The sequence below is a fragment of the Myotis daubentonii genome, chromosome 12 (assembly GCF_963259705.1).
Source record: "Myotis daubentonii chromosome 12, mMyoDau2.1, whole genome shotgun sequence".
Taxonomy (NCBI): Eukaryota; Metazoa; Chordata; class Mammalia; order Chiroptera; family Vespertilionidae; genus Myotis; species Myotis daubentonii.
Genome location: NC_081851.1, coordinates 40,919,048 through 40,933,408, shown reverse-complemented (window position 1 = coordinate 40,933,408; position 14,361 = coordinate 40,919,048).

Below are 14,361 nucleotides of genomic sequence, written 5' to 3'. Positions count from 1 at the left end.
CTCCTCAACATGTCAGCATTCCCTAGGAATTAGTACATTCTCCTATATGTCTAGAATGCCATGATCACACAGTAAGAAAATGAACAATTTGGTAATATAATCTAATATGTAGTGCATCTTCCAGTTACCCCAGTTGTCCCCAAAATATGTTAGAAAGTTGCCTTTTTAAAATCCAGAATTCAATCAAAATTTACACCTTGCAGTTGGGTGTTAAGCGTTGACATGGGATGTGAGGAGTAAGAATGAAAGCACATGAGCTGTCGTCCACGGCAGTGAAAGGTGTGGTGGTCAAGAGCTAGGAATGCCTGCTACCAAAGTCTTCCTGACAGATGCCACCTGTAAAGGATATAATCCACACCAGTGGCTAATTTTTCCTAAAGTGTTTTCATCTATTTCCATTTTACTCTGTGTAAATTGGTGGGCATATGGCGATATTACCTGTTCATAATTTTTAAGACTTCAATTCCATGTGTTATATTCTAAGATTTCAAAATAGTTGCAGGGTTAAAGCTCCAACTTTAGAGGATTCATCCCAGCTCCACTCTGAAAGGGAAAAGAATAGTAATTCGCTTTCCTGCTTCAAGCAGAGTTTTTCAGAGATAGGTTTAGAATGAATTATAAGTTTCAGATAATTGAGTTTTCTTTTAATTTAGACTTCTACTTATTCTCTTGAAAGCAAAATGTGTTATAATTAAAATGGGAAGGAAACATTAATTTCAGAGACCATTCACTGGGGCAAATGATGGCTTTATTACTGCCGTGGACACTCAGAGATCAAGTTTAAGAGAATGTGGTTGGATTCAGTGTTGCAAATGCACTTCTCTTCTGTAATTACACGTGTCTAAGGTCTTGTTAAGTGGAGATATAATTGCTTTAGAGTTGTGTTTAAAGGAAATATTGAGAAGCTTCATTTCATGAATCACAGTTTGTGTGGGTCTTATGTACTCTGTCATATTTTCATTAGCAAGCAAAAATTAGCGTGGAAATTAGGAGAGGGGAACTATGACCTTTTATGTTTATTTTGTAAAAGTCAGTAACTTTGTTTTAAAAGATGCAAATCAATATTATCCTCTCCCATATTAAAACATAAAAAGGTTTATGATCAATGCAATATATTTAAAAGCAAACAAAACAAAACAAAAATAAAAACCAAAAAAATCCTTTGTCCATTGGTGATTGTTACTGAATTTTAAAATTAGCTAGAAGTTTTCCCCAGACTTTTTTTGAGAGTGAAAAAGACATTTCACCAAATTTGAGACATATTTCTCACCTTTTACTCTCTGAAGTAAGGCTGTCTCTTTAAAAAGTTGTCATGAAAAATTTAAAATTAGGAGTATTTTCCCCTTTCTTAGTGATATTGCATAAAATAATTCTTTCTCATTAGGTTCAGTGACATAAATGAGACAGAAAAAGACAAATACTGTATGACATCACCCATATGTGGAACCTAAAAAAAGGCAAACCTGTACAAAACAGAGTAAAACAGTGGTTACCAGGGCATGTTTAGGGGCACAGCCTTGTAATGTGTAGTAAATAAACAATAGAGATCTAATGCACAATAATGACTATAGACAAAAATATTGTGCTATAATTGTGTAATACATAAATATTGCTATAATGACAATCACAGTACAATATATAAATGTATCAAAGCAACATGCTATAACCTTAAACTTACTCAATGTTACATTCAATTAAAAATCATCATGCTTTGCCCTGGCCGGTGTCTCTAAGTGGTTAGAGTGTCGTCCTGCAGGCAGAGGGAAGGGTTGCTGGTTGGATTTCCGGCTAAGGGCATGTTCCTGCATTGCAGGATCCCCAGTTCTGCAGTGGGCTCATGTGGGAGACAACCAGTCGACGTGTCTCTCTCACATCGATGTCTCTATCTCTTCCCCTCCCTCCCACTCTCTCTAAAAATCAGTGGAAAAAATATCCTCAGATGAGGATTAAAAACAAATTTTGCTTCTTATCGTTGACGGCTTCTTAGTTTCAATGAAATGTAATACTCAGCAATACAATATTAGCCTATAGTGTAAATAGTACTGTGAGCCATCTTAAAAGGGACAGCATTTTTATGAGCGTTCTAGAACTGTGCATTTGTATCGTTGAGAAATTAGATGCGCGGTCTCAAAGATCTTGTAACACAAAGGATGGCATAGAGTCGGGTAAATCAACAAATATTAAACTAGATTTACTCAAAAATATCTGTGGCTGATTTATCAAAGTGCATTTTTGAGGAATAGAATTTAATGGTTTTAATCTGGTCAGCTTTCGCATTTCCATTTCTGGTTTTGTTAGATTTATTAGAGACTATCAACTTTCCATTCAGAGTGTCAGCCAGTTCTATAATCAGAAATATGTAATGCGTTCAAAGTCCCGGCAATGTAGATACCGGCCTGGTGTTTACACAGGCTGAGAGGACTGTTTTCAGACAAACAGTTTTGCTACTCAGAGCAATCTTAACCCTGGAAAAAAATAATTCCGAAGATATGGAATTCACAGTCATGGCATTGCTCTGTATTTAAGAGTGTTGAAACTCACTGAATTCTATTGGAAAATTTGTGGTGGCCGAGGGAAAACAACTGTCTCCACATTTGTGACTGAGCCTTTGCCAGGAGAATTTAGTGCTGTTACAGAAAGCGATGGGTGTTGTCAGGAGGTGTCCCTCCCTGTTCTGGTCCGTGGGGCCTTCCAGATACACACACAGATTCCGCCCACTACATACACTTTTCATGCAATCGAGGGTTATTCTGGCCTCTGAAATAAAAACCCTGTGTTTAAGATACAGCTTCAAAGTGTGGCTTTGCTCAATGACACTAACACATGGGCAAAATCCACATACGGCCCAAGTCGGCCTGGCTGAATCGGGCTGCAACTCTAGAATATTAATTCAGCATGAGCAAAGCAACCTTAATCGTTTCATGAAAAAACAGACCCCTCCACACAATTTTCTATAATGAATCCAAGATCCCTTGAAAGAAACATTTTGTCTCTGATTGCTGGATACATAGGCCTGTATGTCAGGGACTTCACGCGGTAGGTGAATTGGAATCTTTATTTTTAAGTGCCTTTTCTTAAAGTATACCCATCTACAAAAAGATACATATACTTATAAGGCTAGCAATTTTTCACTGACTGAATATAGGTGCATAACCAACATTGAGCTAAAAAATCAGGACATTCCCATCACTCTGGTAGCCTCCCTCCTGCCTCTTCAATTCACCCACCCTCACGGCACCTTGGGTACCTTTCTGATTTCAATCTCCATGAATAAACCTGCTCTACCTTTTTCTCAGGCCCATTACCTAAACGGCCACAAACTCATCTTAATTTTTAGGGACATGCTCAGTGCAAAAGGCACTATCTCTTCACTCCCATGTTTCTGAAAGCCGTCTTCAAGGTGTTGGTAGCTATGATGGGAAAGTGATGATTCTGTTTTTTTCACAGAAAATTCCCCAGTGATACAGTGGTGGTTTTTTCACCTTCATGAGTGCAGCCTAACTGTTACTTTGTACTCTAGTTTCAAAAAGGGACTGCTGAGAAGAAATAAAATAGGGTGTTTGGGGGCATCTCCCCAAGGAGTTGTAATAGAGACAGAAGGGATCATATTGGAGCAAGCAAACAGCAGTGTTGATATAGCACCTCAGGTAGGGCAGAGGGAAAACTGGGGTTTCCTGAGCCCAAGAAACAGAGCATTTACATGCATTAGATGCTGGCAAAATCTATAGGCAGGAGGAGACCTTGGATAAGGAACTCTTTAAACGTGCAAAGGCAATGTGTACACTTTCTGTATCCGGTAGTCTCAGTGTCTACCTGAGCTCCCAGATAGGATCAATGCTGGGATCAGAATACTGGCCCTGGGAATTAATTTGGTCCCCTTTTCTTTTTTTACTAATAGGACATCAAGAGGGATGGGGAGGTCGGTTAGTCCTGGCTCCTAGGTTTAAAGAGTTGGCTTGGAAAGAAATAAGCTGAAACCATCCACTCCTTTCCACAGGGTTGGCAAGACAAACTTTACAAAAATAACTCTAGAGCCGTTAATATTTGACTCTGAGGCTTGGATAGTGTGCGTGGCATGGGGGTGGGGGTGGGCTCGAGCGGGTCCCTGGAACCTGCCGTGGCTGCGTGTCCCCCATTCTGAGAACTATATCCCCTGCGTGTATGATTGAGCATGACAACCAGATTACATTTATACAATTAATTAATGTTTGCTTGACCACTTTTATCCAATTTCTTTCCATAGCACATAAAAGAGAACCTGACATAAATTTCTCTTTCAAAACAATTGACTTAGCAACTGCTGACCTTCTGTTCTGTCATTCCAAGGATTGATTGGATATTGTTGAATTGTTTCATTCTACAGTAATTAAACATAAAATTAATTATGCTGGTAACCCATTATTTCTCTGAACCAAGGACTAAGTCATTCGTTTGCGCTTGGTTACTCTGGGAACCAGCCATCAGATGAACAGGGGGGAAATCAGATGTTGCAAACAGAAACTAAATATTTTAAGGCACATGTTAATGGCTAAAATATAATCTGAAGGCGTCTCATTTCCATATGCACAGCATATTGAATTTGTTTAATGTAATTTAGGCCGTAAATCTTTTACCTTATGATATGGTCATTTAAATATCTTCTCAGGTGGCTAATCATTTGAAAATATGTCACAGAAGAATATATGTGAAGAAAGAGAGACGGAGGGATAAAGCTCCTAGCGTCAGGAAAGTCATCACAAATCTCTAATTTTTTATTTGGTTTGCTGCTCAACCGAAATGACGTTTAGTCCACAAGTCATTCTCTTTGTTAGTTTTGTGTAGAAAATGCTTAAAATTACCCTGACATTATGAGCATCGAATCTGGGACTGAGAGGCACACAAGTCTGACAGGACTAAATTATCAAAATGTATGTGCTGCTAGACACCAAAATAGGTTTCTGCGGTTTTCATTAGTGCAGGTCAGATTAATTTAATTAACATGATGGAAGACGATATCACTGAGCGAGGCAGCAGATCCCAGCCTTGACCTATCACTCACCCGCGGGCTATAAAACGATGCACCTGACAAATGGGTATGCAACCTCTTAGGTATAGTTCATATTTGGAATCGGCCTCTTGCTATGCATTTCCTTGTGGCTTGGGGATATATTCCGAATTTCATCCGAGGAAATTCTCGGTGCTTTTCAAAATTTACAACTATGACCGGCGTTTTACATACTGAGCAGGTTCTTGGACATAGTTCTACCTTGTGAGGTTTGGACTGTCACCATATCTACGGCTTCCCCTGCTGAGCACCCTGTCCTGGCAAGTGTTCCCCCGGCCCCTTATGCTGAGAATCTCCTACTGACCTGCCTGTGGCTCTAGCTGGGGCTGCGAACCGTGATGGCCCACTGTTCTGGCCACAAGGTTGGGCTGGAGGCCCAACAGAACCAATTAACAGCTCTTTTCAGGATTTGTCTAGTTGGAAATAAGAGAGGAATGTCCTGTGGCAAACAAGTTGCCTACCCAATATTAATTCTGCCCTTTTATTCTCATGAACAAAATCCACCCCCCCCATTTTTTTTTGAGTGGGAATGTTCCCAGTTGAAACCATCCATCTCCTCACACTCTCCTGGAGTCAAAGGTGACCTTGTTCTCCATTTGCGAACAGGGTGATGTAAACTCAGTCCACTGTGTGGGGCTTTTGGAAAGTTATTGTTCTGATAAAAGGGGTCACACTCAGCTGACAAGTGACTGTTGCCCTTACTCCTCTCCTTTTTCTGCTTGAAACTTGCACGCAATGACTAAACCTGCTAAGAACAATGGAATAGGAATGGGGAGGACCTTGATTCATTGAGACGTCTCAAGTGGCTGCACTAGCCTCAGCCTGCTCACCTTTTTAATTCTTGCTACAGGAGAGAAAGAAAACCTCGATTTATGATTTACATCTACTTCTGTGTGCGGGTTGCTGTTATATACAAAAGGACATCGTCCTAATGGGTATAGTCCTTCTCCTATGTTAGGGAAGCTTTATAGAGAAGGACAAGCCGAGGAAATGAAGTCAATTCACAAAGTAAGTCAAGAGACTAATAACAATTCCAGGTCTCTTGTCCAGAATTTATGTGCAGCCTTGAGCTGTATTACATGAACAAATGGAACACTGTGCTGCTGAAGTTTCTTAAAGTTTGGGTTCTGTCACTTGCAAATAAAATAATTCCTGGTGATATGAAATAAAAACAAACACACTCTCCATGCAACAAATAGCCCAAACCTGCTGGTGCTTTCCTGGACTTCCTATCCGCTGGATGGAAGGAGGAAGTGGGTTCCGGGTCTCATAGTGCTGGTGTAGGGGTTTTGGGGTGTCACCTAACATTTTCAAACCTCAGTTCCCTTATCTTTAAAATAATGAAAATAGATTAAATGACTACTTGGGTCTCCTCTGTTCCAAATGACCGTGATTCTCTGCTTGTTTTGAACATGTGGGCTGGCAGGAGAAATATGCAAAATATAAATCAATTATAAAGGAAATGTACTTAGAAATTTTTTATAAATGTCCACGCCTACAGATTAATCGGAAAGAATGAAATTAGGGCACAAGTAGGAGTTTGCTGTGAACGTGGTCACACAGGCCCTAAGAGTTCTTTGTCTAAGGAGCTGGCATGTATAGAGTGAAGGAATGAGACAGGCTTTCCTGAAGAATGAATTACTTATAAGCATTGCATTTTTGTGTTTTTTAAAATACTTTTATTGATTTCTGAGAGGAGGGGAGAGGGAGAGAGAGAGATAGAAACATCAATGATGAGAGAGTCATTGATGGGCTGCCTCCTGCATGCCCCCTACTGGGGATTGAGCCAGCAACTTGGGCATATGCTCTGACTGGAATCCAACTGTGACCTCCTGGTTCATAAGTTGACACTCAACCATTGAGCTACGCTGGCCGGGTTAAGCATCAAATTTTACATCTGAAGAGGACTTTCATCATCAGATACTGAAATCCATCATCATAATAACAATAATTACAGATAATATGTACTATGAACTCTTATATATTTTGCATGCACTATCCCATTTTGTCCTCATAGTAATGCTTTGAGATATAGAATCATATAATTCTCATTTTATAGCTATTAGTTTTTTAAAGTTATAATCTGAATAATTCCCCATTTGAAAAATAATTGAAGTTTAATATTTGCTTTAAATAATAAAAAAAAAAACCCCACTAAAGCAGAGAAATCTGAATGCCAAAGCTATTTCTCCATTTTCTTACTACATATTAAAGAAATAATGGATTCCAAAGGAAAAGTTGATTGGGAATTAATTGTGTAATTGCATCCAAAATAATTTAGTTTATTAAAATACCAGTGCAAGAGACACTTTTTCTATTATATGGGCCAGTGGAAATTCAGAGGTACTCATTGAAGCAAAGTTGTCTGCACCTGGGAGAAGATATGAGATGAACAAAATCTATTTTCTATTTACATTGTCTTTGTAACCAATGTTGCATCAGACTGAAGAGCCATCATATGGGCTTCTGTCTAGACCAGTTTTGCCTCTGGACTGGGTTTTGAAGGGAGACAAAACTAACATTTGTTGAGCCCCTTCTGTGAGGCAGGCATTAGGCTAGGTCCTCTCTACAAAGTATTTCACTTAATCTGCAAGGCATCCCAGGGAAACAGAAATAATCGATTCCATTTTACAGAGGAGGACCAGAGGGATGAAGTATCTTGCTCAAGGTCACACAGGCAGGGAATGATGGATGGGCTGTGAATCCAGGTCCGTCACCTGCCAGAGTCCAAGCTCTCCTAGCCAGTGGGAGTGTGGCGTGTTCATTTTCCAAGTTCCGCGATGAGAACCATGGAAAAGTCTAGATGTCTAGTGAGTGAAGGCAAGTGTCAGCTGTAGATTGTGACTGGTTTTGTATTCCGAGCTGACAGCGAGCTGAGAATGAAGAGTCTAACCTGAAGAAAACGGGTTGAGTGGACTGTGTAACGAAACCTGTTTTCCTTTCCCAGTGGCTTTCTTTGGGAGCTCTGGACCCATGTGGAAAGCAACCTTTTGGTAAGTTTTACTGAGGCGATGTCTGGGCTTTTTCTTCAAAGGAAATGCGTAGCTGAAACGCTCTTGATTTGGTGCTTTCCCAACACGAGGAGTAGAACATCAGAAACTCGAGATGCCCTGTTTGATCTGTTCTTTTGTCTGGAGGAAAGGTTATAAATTAAGCCATTTCAATGCCCCGTGAGTCCAGAACACTCTCCTGGAAGTGAGAGAGAACAACTGCATGTCACTCTGATGGGAAACAGAGGAAGACAATATTTAGCCGTCCATTCACCAAAGGGAGTGGGATGGGTTTGGGTCCACCTGAAAAGAACTGGTGCCCCTCATGGCATCTGTTTCTCCTTCCCCTGCATTTAAGTCAGGACTGTAAATTCTTAATTCCCCTCCCCCCAGGGAAGTAGATAACAAAAACGTCCTCCCCGTAACCCTAAGCCAGTGGTTCTCAACCTTGGCTGCCCATTAGAATCACCTGGGAATCTTTTTAAAATCCTGATTTCTGGGCCTCATCCTCTGGAAATTCTGTTTTTTTGTTATGGGGTGAGGCCACAACATTAGTAACAAAGAAACAGAATTTCCTGAGGATGAGGCCCAGAAATCAGGATTTTAAAAAGATTCCCAGGTGATTCTAATGTGCAGCCAAGGTTGAGAACCACTGCTCTAAGCCCACCCATCTCAGCACTTAATAACCCTTATGGCAGGACATTTTCCCGAGCAAGTCTAAATCACTACGATGCAGGTTAATTCTATTTCCTCTCTTCTCTCTAGTGAGGAGAAAGGACAGCTGTTTACCATCTTCCCGAGAGTAGAATTGAACACACCTGAACAGACAAGCGTCAAATCACCCTGGGACTTTCATCATTTCAGGCAAAATAGCACTGTTATGTCAGCAGTTCTCAAAGTGGTTCTCTGACCAGTGGCGTGTGCATCTGCTGGGAACCTCTAGGCGTGTACAGTCTCAGGCCCAACTCCAGACCTGCTTAATCAGAAACTCTGAGCTCGGGCCCACCAACTGGGGTTTCAACAAGCCTTCCTGGGGATCTTCATTCTCCCTCAAGTTTGAGAACTACTGAGACGGCAGATATTTTGACCAGATGTAGGCAATTATTGTTAATAATAATTCAGTAATTCATAATGGTCTTATAAAGTTTGTGTATATGTCTGTGTATAATCATTTGTATGTTTATATATTTACTAGAGGCCCAGTGCATGAAATTCATGCACAGGGCGCGGGAGGGGGTGGTCCCTCAGCCTGGCCTAAACTCTCTTGCAATCCGGGACCCTTTGGGTAGGGTCCTTAGGCCTGGCCGGCTATCAGGGCCTATCGGGGCTTTCCTTCCCCTGGCTTCCAGCAGCTGGCCCCGCCCCTGCTGCTGCCACTGCTTGCCATCTGTGTGGCGCTGTGCCCCCCTCCCCCGCCACCGGTCGCCTCCCTCTGCAGGTGACAGGCATGGGGTGTGATCGCTTGGCTGGCCTGGGCCTCCCTCTGCAGGGCGATCACTGTCCAGCCCCCATACCTGCCACAGCGTCACTGGCTGGTGGCCTGGACCTCCCTCTGTGGGGCGATCATGGGGCGATGGCAGGCCCCCCGACCAATCACATTGCACCCACCTCGGCCGGCCTGGTGCCAGTGCGTGTCATCATGTGGTTGTCCAGAAGGTCATCCAGAGGGTCATTCTGCTGTTCAGTCATTTGGTCGATTTGCATATTACGCTTTTATTATTATAGATTGACGTGAGACTTGTTGGCCAGCAGTTGTTCACAGATTTCTGTGTAATTGAATCTAACAGATGTAAATGAAGGTGCCCTCTGTCCAGGCAAAGATGTTTAGAACTGACAGTTTGTGCCTACCTGGGTTATGTAATATGTGTTCAAGTTATAAAAATATGAGAAAATATAGATGAGAAAACAGAAAATAATGAGAAAGGAAAACCATCCAAATAGATAACCATTGTTAACTTTTTTATGTGTTTTCTCTGAGACTTTTGTTTCCTAGGCAAAACAGATGTGTTCTCCCAAATGAAATCATACTGTGCATATGGCCTTCAAACCAGAATCTTTAACCTAAGACTAAGTGATGGATGTCAATAAGAACCCCCCGCCCCCCGACACACACACACAGTTATTTTAATACTTGCATGGCCAAATGCCTATTGATATTACAGAAAACTGAAGTTCCATTCGGCAATGAATACAGTTGTGAGATAAACCTCAATGTCCTCACACTTGTGTGGTCAGGACCTCACTGCTCTGCACCAGCTTTGTAAAAGTTAGCAAACCAGGTGTAGCTGGGTTTCCATCTCATTATGGGCCCCTGTACTTTGGGGGAGTTCCCCTTGGGTGTTCTTTGGGCTTATATGTAAACATGATTGGGGAAACTTTTCTTAGGGAGTACTAACATATAGTGCATTCCACACACAGTCTTCCTATGCTTAAGGAATGTATTTTGAAAGTTTGATCAATTTATATTTGATTCACTGGTGTTTTCTCCCTGATTGGTTGTGATTGCAAACATATATTTTTAGAAAGACTGCGCAGACTCAGGACCAGTTTATACCCATGAGATGTGGTAAAACTAACTAGAGAGTACGAGACTCGCACCCGTGGCTTTGGCTCCAGGATCACACAATTGGAGCAAGTGTAAGGAAAGATCCGTATAGAGGAGTTGCGGCCTGAGGAACATTTTGAGTTTCTCCCAAATATTTTAAATACCATGCTGCAGGACTTGTGCAGTTTGGAGTGTCCTCATTTTGAACCTTATCCTTACAGAAACTTCTAACGCCCCTTGGTCAACAAAATGTTAAGCTGCCATTGCACCAGAAAAGCTCTATCTCTTCCTCTAAAAGTTGAGCTACGTTAAAGGACAGGCTCTTTGTTTTTCACTCATGTTTAGCGTTGGGGAGCTTGGCTATGCTAGTGTGAGATGAAGGCCTTGAAATGTTACCCAAACCCCTTAACTAGAGTCTTGCTTATTCAGATTGTATTGCTGAATCCACATGACCACCATGCTTAGGGAAGCTGAGAAAACACATCCATATGGGAAGACAGAGACAAAAAGGTGGTCGAGAATTTCCACGTGGGTGTCCATTAGCCATCCTGGAAACGTGGGCAGGGCTGTGCCTGCTGGGGTCATGGCTGGGTCACAGTACCTGGCCCAGGTAGTGATTCGGTGAATACTTGCTGAAAAGGTGAACGAAGGAAAATATTTTCATGACTATTTCAATGGGGCAACCAGGAATGCTGGTTTAAATGTCAGCTGGAAGGATATAGAAGGAAGCTTGTAAAAACCCTCACAAAAACGTTTTCCAGGCACATGTCCTTATTAAAAACAAGAAGAAAAAAACTACTCAAAATATTTGTTTTGGGATCTCAACTCAGGTTGTTAAGATGTTCCAAAAATATGGCATTTATTTGCTGAAGCCCAAGTTTTAGGAATAAATATTTGCCAAGGTACATGTAACCTAAATATCCAACAGCTTATTTAACAAAATAACTTGCCTGGAATAATCAAAAGTTCTCAAAGAACTATTGGTTATGACTAAGGTAGGCTATTAAAACCTGAAACACATCATATTCTAAATTCTTGAACTCTTAAAGATATATTTTTCATATATTTCACATATTTTTGCTTTGCATGTTATTCCCTATTTTGAGTAGGAAAAAAATCTTTTCCCACCATTTTATTTCCCCCCCGTGCTGTCACCTTAAGATGTAATGTGTTTTTGTTGTTGTTGTTGTTGTTGAATAGAGTAGAAGAGAGATCTTATTTTCAAACTAACTTGGAAAGATGTAAATTTAAAAAAAAGTCAAATGTTTCTATAGCAGACAGTGCTGTATTGCACACTATTAACTCAGTATTCAGATGAGTTGGATATGGCCATTATTCTAATTTGCAGGAGAAACTGAGGCACAGAGAGGTTATAAAATGTTCCCAACGTCACACAGCGAGAGAACAGAAGAACTGGGATTCAAACGCATATAGTTAGGCTATAGTCCACGCTCTTAACCATGAACTATACTATAAAGCTCCTCTGGGATTCTGGCTCTATTAGTTCATCCAAGGTCATTGCCTCCAACCTTGGGGCTGGGGTGAGGAGGTTCATGTTGAATGGTTATGGATGAGAAGCTGCAGGAACTGCCCCCGTTTTCTATTTTACTCATATTAAAAGTGCTGAGCTTAAAAACCTGACATTTGTAAAGCATAATCATTTCTGAATTGGAAGGGGGGTTGTTCTACTATTGAAGTGGGGATTTTACAGGAATAAATGAATTTACTGAGGAAAATGCAATGTTTTATATCTGAATGACAATTATTTTATTTTCTCAAATAGAGGCTAGCACCTCAAAGGGACAGTGGCGATGCAAGCTTGAACTGGAACTAGGATGTTTGCATGCACCTCCCTCTTCTCATTTCGCTCCTTTCCTTCACACAACCGTGTAGAAAGTAAATCTGCCAGGAAGAAAATGGGAAAGTGATGCTATTAAATAGAGCACAGGTGCTATTTTCATAGGTGCTCATGTGTTGGGAAGTGTTAGCTTTCCTCTTTTTTACATTCTCTATGCAGCTTTATTGCCATTTTTCTGAGCTACACATACAGCAGCAGAGTCTAAGATTATGAAGGGAAGAGGTTTTATTCACTTTTCTTATTTTAGGGAGGAGGACGTTCTGAAAGAAGGGATAGAGACTATTAGATCAGAATCTGTCTTAACTGGGTACTCAATTGAATGAAATTTTTGGAGTGAAGGAATACAGCTTTCTCGTGTTATTTATTTTTTAATGGTGAATCTTGTTCAACTTTCTTATAGAAAAATGGGAAAAAAGGCCCTAGCTGGTTTGGCTCAGTGGATAGAGCGTCAGCCTGCGGACTGAAGGGTTCCAGGTTCGATTCCAGTCAAGGCCATATGCCCCGGGTTGCAGGCTCAATCCACAGTAGGGGGTGAGCAGGAGGCAGCCGATCAATGATTCTCATCATTGATGTTTCTATCTCTCTCTCCCTCTACCTTCCTCTCTGAAATAAATAAAAATATATTTTAAAAAGAAAAGAAAAATAGGAAAAAAGGTAACTACCATGGTTTCAGCTTCTCTAAGAACAGGACTGAATTTGGCAGCTGTCCAAAAATATCACCCCAAGAAACATCTACCAATTCTATTTTCAGGTAACATCAGTAAGGAAAGAGATCACAAATAAAATGTTGAAATCATAAGAAATTTTTTTCAGAGGAAGTAAGGTTTTATGGCATTCAATTTGCAGACTTCAACACTTTGCAAATTAAGGAAGCAAAATGGAGCTTTTCAACTCTACTCAATTGATAACGTCTTGATCCTTAATATGTAAAGAACATAAGCAAATAATAATAAAATATATTTCCCAACTGCTGATTCTTTTGCCACATATTAACAAAGATCATTTCACAGTTTCAAACCAGTCAGGGGTTAATTTTGCTTCCTTCTCTTACCTTAGTAAAAATATTCTAAATTTGGGTCTAAAATTTCCATATCCTTTTAGCTTCTGACAAGAGTGACAAATATTGCAAACAAATAGTTAACCCCTGTTATGAAAACTTAGGACAATACTATTTGTACACACATAACCTGCAAGGTTAAGTGAAGGTGATTATTTCCTCTGCTATTATGTTTATATTTTCCTCTTCACTATTAAAAATGAAATTGGCCCTGACCGGTTTGGCTCAATGGATAGAGCGTCGGCCTGTGGACTGAAGGGTCCCAGGTTCGATTCCAGTCAAGGGCATGTACCTTGGTTGCGGGCACATCCCCAGTAGGGGGTGTGCAGGAGGCAGCTGATCGATGTTTCTCTCTCATCGGTGTTTCTAACTCTCTATCCCTCTCCCTTCCTCTCTGTAAAAAAATCAATAAAATATATTTTTTTTAAAAAAGAAATTGGTAAGGGATAAAAATGCCTAGACACAGCATGACCTGAGACCACATCACCTGGATTTTCTACTTGGTAATATTCCACTGAAGAGTCATTTACTGGGTCAGCCGATTGCTCAGATTAATGGGAGCGTGGAGGAGTAGGTGGTCAGGAATGAGGAAGATGGGGGTGGGTGGAGTGGAGAGCAGTACAAAAAGAGACCACAGGGTTCTACCATGCACTGCTGGTGTTTTCAGATTAAGATGGGGGATTAAGGAATTTTACTCAGCAATTTGAGATGCTTTGTTAGGGACTGAGGAGATTTGAGCTGCTTTGTTCTCAAACCACATGTTAGTGAAAAAGCAAACAGGCACTTAATCCTGACAGACAGCAGAACTTGACATCAATTTGCCCCTTGGGAGGTGACCAGGAGTTCTCTGTGACGGGCTAAAATGGC